This window comes from Elaeis guineensis, chromosome 8, assembly GCF_000442705.2.
Source record: "Elaeis guineensis isolate ETL-2024a chromosome 8, EG11, whole genome shotgun sequence".
Lineage (NCBI taxonomy): Eukaryota > Viridiplantae > Streptophyta > Magnoliopsida > Arecales > Arecaceae > Elaeis > Elaeis guineensis.
In genome coordinates this window covers 21,130,824-21,146,080 of record NC_026000.2, presented here as the reverse complement: position 1 = coordinate 21,146,080, position 15,257 = coordinate 21,130,824, and the positions used below count along the sequence as shown (strand labels likewise).

The window sequence follows — 15,257 nt, the reverse complement described above, 5'->3', positions numbered from 1 at the left end:
CTGATGTTTCTGATCGAGTTTAGAGACGAGTCTGATTTTAAGCGAGATTTTGATTTTGGGATTTGTTAGATTTAATTTTGAATTAAAATTAATGTAAAAATATAATTTTGGATAATAGGCACGGAAGAATCTCCTAGAAGTTAGTCGATCTGTTCATTCAGTGCTTCGTGAAAGGTAAGTAATGAATCATCTTCTCGAGATATTTCATATTTATTCTGAAAATAAATAATTATTCTCTGAAATTATGCATGATTTATGAAATTATGTTTTGAAAGAAAAGTACTTTTGAAATATTTTGGTATGTCGATTTATGCACATGTTCAGTGAAATATTTATGATATAAAGTGTTTTGATATAGATCGGATTTATGCTCTCAGCCTAACTATGTTTCAGTGGGCCCCGCCAATGGGGATTATACGTTGGTACTTTGTGGACCCTGCCAGTGGGGGTTGTGCGCTGGTATTTCTGGACCCTACCAGTGGGGGTTGTGCGCTGGTATTCTGTGGACCCCGCCAATGGGGGTTAAACGTTGGTCATAGTCGAGGCTGTTGAGTTTCGAGTATTTTGAATCGAATCGGATTTATTATATGTGAATATTTAAAAATATTAGATTTGCATTAAATCAGCATGAAATATATTTTTATGTTTAATTGCAGCATTATTCTTGAAAATTATATAATATCTGAAATATCTGGTAGAGATACTTGTTACTTACTGGGCTGTCTAGCTCATTACCTTTCTTTCTATTTTTCAGATTCAGATAATTAATTTCGAGCGTGGGACGAAATATTGGGACAGAGCTTTTAGAAGCGAGATTAGCATTGTCAACTTCAATAAACTTAGATCTAATGTTTTATTTTTAGTGAAAAATTTTATTGGATGTAAGATATTTAATTTAATTACTTGAATTTCAGTTGAATAATAATTATTTGAATTTATTCCGCTGTGATGCATTGATATCATGATGAGATGCCTTGCATGCTTATGGAGAGAGTTCTTCATGAGTATGCGGCGGTTGCCGCGACCCTCGATTTACGATCTCGGGTCGGGGGCGTGACAAGTCATCTTCTCGTGCTAGCATAATGTTCAGGAACAATCTTATATATCCTTCATTCCACATCTCAATTTCATAAGTTAGTTTTGGAAGAGGGAGCCTGGATGTGATTTCTTTCAATATGACCTTAGATGAAATCTTAACTATATTCATCTCTATAATTATATTTACCTATAGAGTCAACCAATATTAGAAAAAAATACTTCAGAAGAATATAATCAATGCAAGTTACATTTCAAATAGTAAGATATATTGTTTCTTCTCCCATAAAGCAATAATTATTGGGTTGTTTCATTGATTTTAGAAAGCTTAGAGCTACAAAATATAGCAAAAGGATCGGCATTTTTTTTAACTACATAGATCAAAGATCAAAATACAAAAAAGATTATTAAAACCTATTATAGACTATTTCCACCCACAGATGATCTCGAATTAGGATGAAATATTTTTCTATATCCTTCTACTTCCCTCTGTAACTCACCATAGTCATTCGCTAGCTTTTTATATCTTTCGATCGATAAATAATGGTCCTATTGTAGTTACCTATGCTGTGCATCAAGATCATTATGGACATTACGGTATCTCTCATATAAATATTTAAAATATTCTTTATCTTCATAATTAAAATCTTTGATTTCAAAATTGAGCACATTCTTCAATCTCATAATTACAAATTCAATGGTGAATTTTTCAGATTCACTTTGCTTTATACCGGTTCATCCCCAGATCCTAGTTACCTTACATGAGTTGTCACCATGTTAGCATGATGTCGATAAATGATCTCACGTATTCTCCATCTCATACCTCAATTTTATAAACTAGGTTCGGAGGAGCCAACCTAAATGCAATTTCTTCCAACATGACTTTAGATGAAATTTTAATTGTATCCATCTTTGCAATTATATGCACACATAGAGTGAGTTGTTATTAAAAAAAATATTTTAGAAAAAAAATTAAGGCAGACATTACAAAAAGAAGAACAATGAATTTCAAAACATAATTATAAATGGATTTCAAAAAATCATAAATGCATTGAATATTAAGGGAGAAATATAATTACAATCACAAAAATATGACGGTCCTAACATTTATCATATAAGATAATAATAATAATATAATTAACCATTTATTATTATGTGTATATATGCTTAAGATATTTATAGGTATGGAGAGTGTATCCTTCCAGTAATAGAGACTATCCTTCTTAGTCTTTTGCAACTTTGAAGAAGATGGTGAGGCTATTGTTATATTTAGACCATCAAAAATCACATCATGGGTGGTTATTGAAGAAAATCTTTTTGTGTTGTTTTATATGAAAAAGTTGCTAATTTCCTAATTGACAAAATGGAATAACTTTTTTTTCTATGAATATTCTTAGTACAGCAAAGAAAGAGGAGACCGGGGGCATTATTTTGAAAGACAATACATGTAGTATCATGGCTTCTTGCATATTTAGCCACTTTTAAAACTTTGAATTGGATTAGATTGGGGTTCTATAACTATTTATTTTATATTTATAAGTTTATAAAAATATTTATTGCTAGATTATTGATACTTATTATAGCATAATATGCAGACTTGATTGACTAATTTGAACATAAATATGCTAACATTTGCTCCGATCTCTAAGAAGGAGAAGGAGAAATGGGTTGAGTTGTTTCTTTTTTTTGGGGAGGGGGGGATAATGAGGGCATTTAAGGTAAGAGCATGGATCATGCTAATGGGTTGAAGCATTTCTTTATATGCATATATATTTAAAAAAAAAAAATCTCTATCTAATGAGGTCCTAATTTTGAACAAACTTTTCATTGCTAGATATTTTGCAGTTTGAACAAACCATCCAAAGGCTTGTGTCGAAAATATTTTTCATTATTTTTTCTATAGTAGATAATTGTTTACTTGAAAATCAGATATTAGTTTTTGTATGGCACTTCAGGTCTTCACTCTCTATTGGCATTAGCAGCTTTATGTTTTTTTCTTAATGTTCTTTCTAATTCTTAATCCTCCAAATTATAAAATGCTATCCCTTATATGATTTTTTTGGCTAGCCTTTTTGAATCTACACATGATAGACGACTATGAATGACCATTAAAAAGACTAGCTCTTATTGCGGGGTTGTCCTTCTACTAATCTTTTGCAAGTTGCATGGTTAACAGTTTTGCTAGAATGGGCCAAATTCATTTATTTTCATAGTTTAGAATATACTTCTACCTACATATAAACAAATATATTTATATTTTCATAAATTATATGTGAATATGGAAACAAATGAATACAATTATGAATAACACAATATATTATAAATATAATATAACCAAATTTTGATCATTCAATGTTAGTAAGAGAATATTTTTTGGGAGATGAAATTAGCTATATATAAATATAAAAAAATAAATATAATTAAAATAATATAATATATTATAAATATAATGCAACCAAATATTAAACATTCAATATTAGTAATAGAATATAATAAAATATTGATCATTCAATGTTAGTAAGAGAATATTTTTCAGAAGATCAAATTAGCTATATGTGAATATGGAAATAAATGAATATAGCTAGAAATAACATAATATATTATAAATATAATATAGCTAAATACTAAACATTCAATATTAGTAACAAAATAGTTTTCAAGAAATGGAATTAGAAGTGGATCCATAGAATAAAAAGAAATAGTAATAAACAATGAATATCTGTATGTTTTATCAGTAGAATATTCATGAATTTCAGAGCATAATGTAGTAAATCTCAAAAATTAATATCCAAAAGTGCAAAATAAAAATATTATATAAGGAATAAAAAAAGAAAGAATTCCACATTCAAATTATGCATATATGCAAAAAGAAATACTTTTATTCCAGAAACAACTTCACCGATATAAAGCTATTCTCCACAATTACCACTTATAAAAAAAAATAATTATCCCAACAAACCATATGAAAATACTAAATCAATAAAAAAAAAGAGATAATGCAATATGAGAAAATTCTATATAAACCCTATACATCTAATACCATCCTTTAAGATTTCTAGATTGATCTATTTTCTAAAAAGTTCTATATATATAATATCTAATATTTTTTTTGAAAAGAATTTATGGGTTGATTTTTATTCAGATAATTTTTTAATTAAAAACTTACTATTAAAGAAGAGAGTTTAATTGATTGCCATACGCTCCAAATCTTTCTTTTAAACTGCTCTCTCTCTCTCCGGCTCTCTCCGGGTAAAAAAAAAAAAAGCTAACCCAAATTCTCATTTTTTTTGCCTTGCCACTGTCTCCTCCAATCCGCCTACATCCTACCTAATAACTATCACCCCACCCCCTTCCTTTCTCTAGACCAGAAGAAGAAAAAAACCTAACCTCAAATCATTATCTGCTGTGCTACTACCCCCTCCCCCAACCCACTACCTAACAATCATGCCATCATCTTCCTCTTCTTCAACCCTATTCATCCTCTTATGCTCCTATCGTAAGCCCAAATATCTTCAATAGCTTTAGGAAATATGTTAGTCTCTCCGACATCGTTCCAAGATAACAGGGCATAATCTTGATTTTTTTTACTCTTTCTTTTTTGCTTTCTTTTTCCATCTCTCTCATTAATTTTTTTCTCCGATCTTATACCACTCTTCTCTATTCTCCAAAAAAAAAACCGACATCTCTCTCTCCCTTCAGATCCTCACTTATCCCATTCTCCAGCCCTATCATCCTCTTACTTTCCATAAGTATTTCTCCAAACCCAAAACCTAAATGAGAAAAAAATCTGGGGTTCTACAAGCTTCTGTCAAAAAAAACATCTGAAAAAAATCTGAAAATTTTTTTTACTCAAACCCTAACTACAGATGAGGTAAAAATTTAGAGTTCCCAAAGCTTTTATCCAAAACATCTGAAAAAAAATTCTTCTTTCCTTGCATTTTTTTTTGATCCTTGCTACCTTCTAGTATTTTTTTTTTTAAAGAAAAAAATCATGCTTCCTTTAGCAACATCTCCTTCAATTTTTTTTCTCCTATATCCTTTCCTTTTTCATCATTTTATTCTATTAAACATACCAGCATCAAAAATTAAAATAACATGATTAAATATTTGATAAATAAATTCAATGTTGACAACACATGTTCTTTGATCTTCCAACTTTTTTTGGATTTTTTTAAAAAAAAAATCCTCCATCTCTACATGTCCTGGCTTTTCCTGTTTATCTCTTTACTTGTTTGATCCGATGATTCCTTAGTTTGTCAACACCTATAAAAAAAAATAGACAATGGCCATCATGTGTCCCTTAATACTGAGTAGAAAAGTGGGAAAGGAAACAAATCACACAATTTTTTTTTCTATTCTTCTATCTCATTCTTTCCAGAGTATTTCTTTGACCTATCATTATCAAAATAGGGACATGGATGGCTAATCAAAACAGCAACCCCCCTTACTATTTCTTCATCCGAACCTTTTTGAGGAGCATATGCTGCACCTCCCCCATCGATGAGGATAAATAGAGGCCAGACACATGCACTGCATATGAGTGATCTGCTCTAGATTGTCTAAGGTGACAATACAAATCTTTTTCTAATCTTTTTTGATCTATTGCTGATGAGCTTCAGATCTTCCCTTGAGACATGCATTGCATATGGATGATCTACATTGGATTATCTAAGGTGACAGTATAGATTTTCTCTTGATCTTAAAACTATCTATTGCTCGTGAGCCTTAGATCTCATCCATGCACAAAATCTAATCCCGTCTCAATCGGATCAGCCAATCCAATCGTCCGATGTGGCCATATATCAACGGATGCAGCACACATGCCAAAAAAGTAATCTTAATTTTTTTTCCTACATCTATTTATATCATATAATTCTATTTTTTCTCTGAATTGAAATATCAAAATAGAATTTATACATCACATCATATTTAAAGTAGTCACATCGCAAGATTTCTATGGTAGAAGAATAATGTAGGATGATCCGGCACCTTGCTCATCTGTAGAGGAAGAATAACATAATTTGGAGAGAAAAATATGATTCTTCAATCGACATGTGTCTCCTGCTATACTCTCCTTTAATGTATTTGTATTGATGATATAAAATGTAGCCTAAGTGACTAGCTATCATTAAGAAAGATATAAAAGGGAGACGTGGCTATTTTAAATTCTAGGAAGTATAGAAACAAAGATTTCAGAATTGCAGCTTAATTTTGTATGTTCATTAAGATAAGAATTTTATACTTTTTTTAATAAATATTGTTATTTAATAAAATTCATAATTTCAATAATTTCAGCAAATATTTCAATCTATAAATTAGAGATTCATGTGATTCATTCATGTATTCATTAAAAAAAATAAAAAAATATTTATAAAAATTGAAAAGAGATTACTCAACATGTTGTGTGGTCCCAAATGTGTTGCTTTTTGGCTAGTCAATTTAGCTATGTGATAATTTTAAGATCAAAAAATGGAATGTGAAAATTATGTTGCAATCACATCTCTTGCTTTGCTCTTAGCCATGGTTGAACTAGCATTAATTAATCAAATGATGCCATGTTATATTATCGCATGATGTTCCTTGTCCAGATCCAAGATGCAAAAATATAGTATGGTTTCTGTTGCGGCTAAGGGCTCATAGTTCAGTATATGAGATATTATCTATTTGGACCCATGGACCTCATGATTTTATCTCTTTAGATTTCAATATAAAAGATGCATCATGTAGGAAAGGTGATCCCTTCTTATATAAGTCAGAGTCTCCGTTGACTCATAACCAACAAAACACTAATGGTTCTCTCCTTCTTTATTATCACCATAGCCTCTAGTCAAGGGAGAGTTTGTGTACAGTCAGAAGGTGCCCTCTTTCCTTATTATCATCACAGCCCCCTAGTTAAGAGGGAGTGGACACAGGTGGAAGGTGTCCTCCTTCCTTATTATCACTACAGTCCTTCAATCAATGAGTTTGTGTAGGAGTTGGAGGTGCCCTCATTTTTTATTATCACCACAGTCCCCAGTCAAGGGGAAGTCTGTATATAAATGAGAGGTGTATCACAGTCACAGATTTGAGACCTTCATGGGTCACAAATATTGCAACCAAAGGCTCATGGCCCGACATGTGAGGTTTTGTCTTCTCTGGACCATGGGCCTTATGGTTTTGTTTTTCTGGATTTCAATCCAAAAGATGTTTCATATAGAAAGGATGGTCCCTTTCTATATAAGCCAGAGCCTCCCTTGACTCATAATTAAATGTGGAACTAATGGTGCCTCCTTCCTTGTTATCACAAAAGAGATAGACAAAAAAGAGCTGAAGGGGTAGCCTGAGCCGGCCCTTAAGAATTACTCGTAGAGTCTGAGCCGATCTCGTCGAGGATTGCAAAGTCTACCACTTGGGCCTAGAGCTTCCAACTAATACCCGAATGGAATTTGGAACTAAGCTCGTGTTAGCTCCAAATCCTTGGGACCAAGGACATAATAGAAGCACCTGGGGACGAAAACCTCATTTTTGACCTCAAGCTCCTCAGATTTGTATTCTAAGAAAGAGGTAGCCTCTTGATTTTGAGGTAGGTCTTGGTCGATTGATCAGCTCTCAATCGAGTTGAGAGTACTACTCATCTCGGGATAGTTTTATGAAAAATGATTTAAAAAAAAGAAAAAAATTAGAAAAGGATGGAGGCTAATCTGAAGTAGGTTTAACCTCGGATCACTAATCACTAATCAGAGCTTATTGCCAGAAGTTCGCCAAAGGGATGTCGAAAATACACTGGAAAGTCGTTGAGCTCCGGTCGAAAATTATCAAAGACCCAACAACAGTGCAAGGGAGTGGGGTTGAATAGAGTGGACCACTATATACAGATAGTTGGAATGGCTTAGATTCGACATTGACCCCAACCTAGCTGACGGATGTTCGACATGTGTCAATTCAAGATTAGCTGAGCTGAGTCCCTATAGATCTCCATTGCTGCGCTCGAGGCATATGATGGTTCATTTCAACCAACTAGTCTCCACCACGTGTCCACATATTAAATAAGCAAGATAAGCAAGGAGCCAAGCAAACTGTTACTTCATTCGACACTTTTACTCTTGTCATCCGAACAACTAGTAGTTCGAACTAGAGAATAGAGGGCATCTGATATGGGATGACAATTTACCTCGATCATGTTTGATGTTATCTGAACCTCAGTTATATGCTAACCTGATCGGCTTGGGTCTTATCGAGCCAATATAAGAGATAGAGATTTACGGTGGTAGTACACATCGAGTAATTGCTTTATGTACTCCACATTCTAGATATACTTCAAATCGAATGGATAACAGCTCACTTTAGCTAGATAAGGCAGAAGCAGAGTAATTCTCTACCATTCCTGCCCTTCTTCCAAGGCTGGCCAACCATCCCATCTATAAATAGAGGGAATAGGGGATCTTTAGATAAGTTCTCAGGTTCCACTCTTTTCCTCTTTTCTATTGTTCCTCGATGACTAATTAGAGCACCGGAGGGTCTCCACTAGAAACAACTTCGATAAGGGACTTGATTTGCAGGTTTTGTCCTGTTTGGTGCAGTGTCAAATTTTAGCCACTATAGATCCATCTGTTTCGGTTGCAGATTTGGCCACCAGCAGCAATAGTTTCTTTTAAAAAGAAAAAAGCATCATGGTCTAACTTCTTCTCATGGTCACTGCATCATAGTAGCATGAGATACCAAATTCTTCCAATAACTCTCTTTTTTTTTGCTTGGATGAAAATATTTGGGATATTCATAAAACATGAGGCGCCATAATGTTGTGTGGATTGGTTTTGTTGCGGTCAAAGATCAAAGGATTGAATAGCTCGAATGGTTGGATTGACTTCATGCCTGCATATTGGCCCTCTTGACTCATAACCGATGTAGGAATAAAGATGCCCATCTTACCCACAACATAGCCCTCCAATCAAGGAAAGTAGTATGTGCGTATGGGTATGAGGCTTCTTCCACAGACGACGCCAATGTTGTGGTCAAGATCAAGGGGTCGAATGGCTCGGATAGTTGATTGACTCTGTATCCCCATATATGAGGTATTGTCTGCTTTGGCCGTCCTTTTGACTGTCGATCCGCACGATTTTGCTCTTTAAAAGATACTTTACGTGGGAGAGAGTTTCAATCTATATAAATCATACTTTCTCTTGACTCATAATCGATGTGGAACTAAAAATGTCCATCCTATCCACAGCAGATTTTATGTGAAGAATCACATCTGGACATGCAACTATGATATTGATAGGGCGCTATAATTGTGATGTCAACATGGAGCATCAAATCAAGGTTGATAAAGTACCGATATTACAACAATTGAAAAGGGACACAAAGGCAGATAGAAAGGTACACGCATGCTTAAGTGCTACTTTCTAAGCTTTATCATTTCAACGATAGCAACATATAAAATGCTGCATAAGATCAACATTATATTGTTAGAAAACTAAGATTGTTACCTCGCATCAAGAATCCACTTGCCAATTTTCAACATTTACAGACATAATAATGGGAAGTGAAAAGTAGATAATATAAATTCCGCCATTCTTCACGCTTATATGAAACCTTTGTCTAATGGCTTCTCTATTTCGTGTTCTGTAAACAGCTCTTCGACTTGCTTTTAGCATAGTGAGTAAGTGTCAATGGACGAAAAGAATTTGCCCAACTCTTACGAGATGGGAAAAAGTACAAACTCAAACCTTTTTTTTTTCAATTTAAAAGCATATTCTACTACATGCAAATTGAAAGAAGTGCAGCAATGAGCTCATGCACTCCACCAAATGTATTTTCCCAGAACATTTCCATGCGATCAAAGGTATACCCACTTCTGATACAGCGATTTATCATTGAATTCCAAGGGATCATGTGTGTTAGTGGAGACCTAGCTCTGTATCCAACAGCATGTGTGCCAACTCGATCATGGGGTGCTTTGAGTACTTGGAAAGGAGCTAGTTCATGACTGCAGGGACTAAGATGAGGTTGATCTTGAGGATGGCGAGATGGGAAAAGCGGACTATATATTGTGGGGAAGAGCAAGCTTTGAGATGGGCTGGAAGGAGAAGGGTTCCATGGATTCCAGAGGTATGGATTTGTTTTGTAGGGCAAAAGGGCTTTTTGGATGGGTCCAATGGAGATTACTTTTATGATCTTTTTGCCCAGAATCTTGCGAGGCAGCTGATGGGTTGGTTAGTTCAATGGTCCGTGATGGTAGAGGTTATAGGCCGCAGTCCTCGATGTGGAAAACGGTAGGAGTTATTTAATTATATTATAGATAGTGTAGCAATCCACCACACTTCCGTTGTAGTCTAGTTGGTTAGGATACTCGGCTCTCACCCGAGAGACCCGGGTTCGAGTCCCGGCAACGGAAATTTTTTTTTCCAAACCTGTTTGTTTTATTTTAGAGAAAAATATAGTTAGGCGTCTATCTCAAGGTATCTGTCTGACAATGGCCCTCCCAATTCTTCAGAAAAACCTCAAAAGTAGCTCTCCAGTGAAGTTGGTGTCTCCAGTTATTTTTTGGATAATGCTTTGGACTCTTGTCTGGTGGAAGGCACTGTAGCAGAGCCCATTAATGCCAGGCCTGCAGTTCAGGCAGTATTTTTCCCAAATCCCGTTTAAAAAAATGTGGGAACATACTTCATTTAGATGACATGGCAGGAAAGTGTTCCCAAATTTCAGATCCAATCATCTCAGAACAACATCGCATTCTACCAATGCTGCATTTTCTTCTTTCTCGTGTCCTCGATTTTATGTTCAGATTTGGCTCCTCTTGCAACATGAACCGAATGTTTCCTTGGTGAGAATTATTAGCCGCCCAACTTTGTAAATCTGCTAGTTGTACTAGTGATCAGAGATAGACGATGTAAAAGGACTAGATCTGTTTCATTCCTATTTAATTTACTACATAAACTTCACGGGAAGTGATCAGTCATTTGTTTTGGGAGTCTGACAGTCCACCCAATAAGACAAGGTCAAATACTTTAATTTCTTTATGGTTCCTTTCCATGTTCCCTTGGTTTTTACATTAACAGAATAACAAGGATCAGAGATAATCTAGCACTTTTGTCAGAAGAAGATTATAGAATCTCTCCAGAATGCTAACTATGGAATGAGTGGAATCAGTTAATACAAATAATACAATAAATGTCTTGCAAAGTGCAAAAGTTTGACAAATGCCTTGCAACTTGCAAGGCACCCGATATCTTAAAGCCCAATAAGGTTTTCATGATGGAGAAACCATCTCTGATGGAGAGAAAATGTACTGTTTTATCGATTGGATCACATAATATAATCTATAATCAGATAAATATTTAGTGTAGCTCAAAAAAAAAATTTGACCAAAATATTCTTTTCTTTCAAGACTCATCTTTTATTTATTTTTCTTATGCTTGATTAGAATGTCATAGATAATAATAAGACATCATAACAATCAATAGAATATTATAGAAAATAATAGGATTCATAATAATGATATGTATGAGTGTATGACATCCATAATAATGGTATGGCATCTTTTTGCATCCTATAAAAATTTATTAGAAATAATATTACTGACACATGATATTGTACCAAGCAATAAGATGTCATAATATTATTCGGGATATATAAGATTCACACACATAAGATATAGGAAGTGATAATAGTCTTTGTTTGTTTGTTGAACAATATATATGCTTTCTATATTTTTATATAATATTATGTTAGTTATTATGATTTTTTGCATCTCGAATGGATTTTTGCATCTCGAATGGAAATGACATTTTTGCTAAAAAAATTTAAAAAATAAAAGCTAAGCTGCATTAAATGCATATTCCGTTATTAATTGCCTTACATGGCTTAATCCGATGAAGCTATACTTTTTCTCTATCCGGGGTGGTGAACAAAGAATTTCTTTTTATGATGTGGTTTGGTTTGGATGGGGTAAAATTTGTAATCATGGGCTTCCTAACCATTAGAAGAATCTTGTGGCCCAAACAACGAATGAAGGTTTGAACCTGGCTGCCTATACAGTCTATAGTGCCTGGATCACTGCCATCGGTATCATCATATCCATCTTGATATTGCAGTTACATCTTAATTGATGTGAATTTATTGTACAAGATTGTAGTTTTCTGCAGGCTTAATTGATGTGTCGATCTGGGTGCCGAAGATCTAACTTGCGTTCAGGCCTAGCTTGCCCTACTGCCAGATGTGGACTATCCACGTAAGCACAAATTAGGTATTGGTGGTTTGATGTATCAACTTTCGTTGGCACGTAACATTGAATGACATGTGCAATTGATGTGTTGGCTTGAGACGACTACATCTACGTTTATGGCTAGGTGTTTTGGAGCCCCTTGAAGCTGGCCATCTCAGAGTCAAATGTCAAGTTATTAAGAACTTATACATAAATCAGACACATTATGCCGTAGGATTCACATAAAGTAATGAACAGCAAACAAGCAGTCCAACACCATCATGGGTTCGTGCTATATTTTTCATGCAAAAGAATGGTTGGCCGATCTTTTTTTCACAATGTCAATCATTGACCCGTGCTTTGCACAGCTTTCCAAGTGTGATACCAGATCTATGTTTCAGATAAAAGAAAGAGGTTGAAGTGCTTAAATGCTGTGCATAAAGAAGATGGAGCATTCTTTCAAATCAAAGATATAACGCGAACGCCACCATCAGAGCACTCCATCTACTTAATTTGGTTGCTTCAACATTGTTATTGTACAGGTCAAGTTACATGTGGTATACAAATTTGACAGTGAAGCCATACAGCTAGCAACTAGGGTTTGAAATGCTTGATCTGGATCTCCTACTAAGAATCAAACTACCGAGTGGATTCATGAGCCCACTAGAAGAAGACGAGAGAATATACTGCCAACAAGCAACTCTGTCCCAACTGAAGGCCGGGGCGACTTTCTAATACAAAATTCCCATCAACAAAGCGCTTTAAGAGGCCCATTAACATAAGTATATAGAAGGTCTAGAAAGCATGGTTTTAAACTAGTTTCATTAAATGAACCTACTGCGGCACAAATCCGGACACTGGTTGAACCAAAAGGGGCCGCTGATTAGGCTCCAAAGCATTAGGTGAGAACCACATGAAGAATCGAGTTAGTTGACGTGGAAACGATTGCGACTGCATACGTGCGGCCAAATCCGAGACCATGCTGATGCGGCTTCGCAAGCTTTTCATAACATGATCACATGGTTAGAATAATTGCTAACAGGATCCGGTGTCCATAAATACTTCACGCTAGGAGCTGCCCAGTAGCATCAGAGAGCAAACATGGCATCCCACAGTGCTCTGGTTGTAGCTTTTCTTGTACTTTCCCTTTCCCCACGCATGGCCAGAGGCCGACCAATGAGGAAAGACTTGGGTGTGGGCTTGGGTGGTGGCTTGGGGCTTGGTGTGGGGCTTGGGCTTGACCTAGGGGGGGCAGTGGCATAACCTCTGGCTCCGGCGCAGGTTCTGGTTCTGCTTTTGCCTCCAGCTCGGGCTCTGGCTCGGGTTTGGTGCATGGTCCGGCCCCGGCGAGGGTTCTTATGTTTCCTCTGGCCATGGTGCAGGTCTTGGTTCCGGTTATGGCTCTGGCTTTGGGGCGAGCACTGGCTCGGGTGCATCATCTGGTTTTGGTGGAGGGTCTTACGTTGGGGCTGGTGGAGGCTCGGCGTCCGGCTATGGCTCTGGTTCTGCTAATGGTGCGAGCTCGGGAGCAGGCTTTGGAGGAGGGTCTTATACTGGACCAAGTGGCGGCTCGGCGTCCGGCTATGGCTCTGGTTCTGCTAATGGCGCGAGCTCGGGAGCAGGCTTTGGAGGAGGGTCTTACACAGGACCAAGTGGCGGCTCGGCGTCCGGCTATGGCTCTGGTTCTGCTAATGGCGCGAGCTCGGGAGCAGGCTTTGGAGGAGGGTCTTACACTGGACCAAGTGGCGGCTCGGCGTCCGGCTATGGCTCTGGTTCTGCTAATGGCGCGAGCTCGGGAGCAGGCTTTGGAGGAGGGTCTTACACTGGACCAAGTGGCGGCTCGGCGTCTGGCTATGGCTCTGGTTCTGCTAATGGCGCGAGCTCGGGAGCAGGCTTTGGAGGAGGTTCTTACACTGGACCAAGTGGGGGCACGGCATTTGGTCATGCTTCCGGTTCTGCCACCAGCGGGTCTGGTTCTGTAGGGGGATCTTACGCCGCTCCAAGTGGGGCCTCCCGTTGTGCACCTGGTGCTTCGGGCAGGGGGAGCTCGGCCTCTGGTGCTGGCTCTAGTGGCAGTTCTGGTGCTACCTCTGGCACAAGCTCAGGAGCAAGTTCCGGCGCATGGTCTGGCTCTAATGGAGGATCTTATGATGCTTCAAGCAGGGGCTCAGGCTTCGGTTCCAGTTCTAGTTTCGGTTCTACCTCTAACTCCAACTCTGGCGCGGTATCTGGTGCATGGGCCGGGTCTGGTGGGGGATCTTATGCAGCCTCTGGTGGGAGCTCCCACTCCAGTTCTGGTTCTACTTCTTCCTCTGGTTCGACTTCAGAAGCAGGTTCAGGTGCATCATCTATCAGTGGAGAGGGATCTTTTTCGGCTTCGGGCAATGGTGCAGGTTCTGCTTATGCCTCCGGATCAAGCTCAGGAGAAGGTGGTGGTGCAGAGTCTGGCTCTGGGGGAGTATCCTATGCTGCTTCTGGTGGAGGCTCTCACTTTGATTCGGAATCGAGGTCTACTTCGAGCTCAAATGCAGGTGCAGGATCAAGTGCATCTTCTAGTTCTGAAGGAGGATCTTATGCTGCTGCTGGAGGGGCCTCGAACTTTCGTTCTACCACAGTCTCTAACTCCAACTCAGGTGCTTGGTCTAGTTCTAATGGAGGATCTTATGCCACCTCAGGAGGAGGATTGAACTCTGGTTCTTTCTCAGATTCTAGCTCTTCCTCTAATTCGGTCTCAGGAGCAGGCTCTGGTGCATGGTCTGCATCCAATGGAGGACCCTATGCTGCTTCTAATGGGGGCTCTAATTTTGGTTCTAATCCTACCTCTGGTTCAAGCTCTAGAGCGGGGTCTGGTGCATGGACTGGTTTTGGTGGAGGCTCCAACGCTGCTATAGGTCAAGGTTTTGGGTATGGATTTGGGTCCGAATCTGGTTTTGCTCAAGCTCGTGGGTATGGAAGTGGTTCTGGGTACGGCTATGGAGCTGGCTCTGCGGAAGGGCACGCAGACATGAATTGGAGTGGATCTGGGACGGGACATGGCCAA

At 37.6% G+C, this 15,257-nt stretch overlaps 1 non-coding gene across 1 annotated transcript; it reads left to right on the top strand.

Annotated features, from left to right (window-relative positions):
* Positions 1-10,335: 10,335 nt before the first annotated feature.
* TRNAE-CUC (transfer RNA glutamic acid (anticodon CUC)) lies at positions 10,336-10,408 on the top strand. Its single transcript has one exon. It is a non-coding gene; the product is annotated as a tRNA-Glu (tRNA).
* The last annotated feature ends 4,849 nt before the right edge of the window (positions 10,409-15,257 follow it).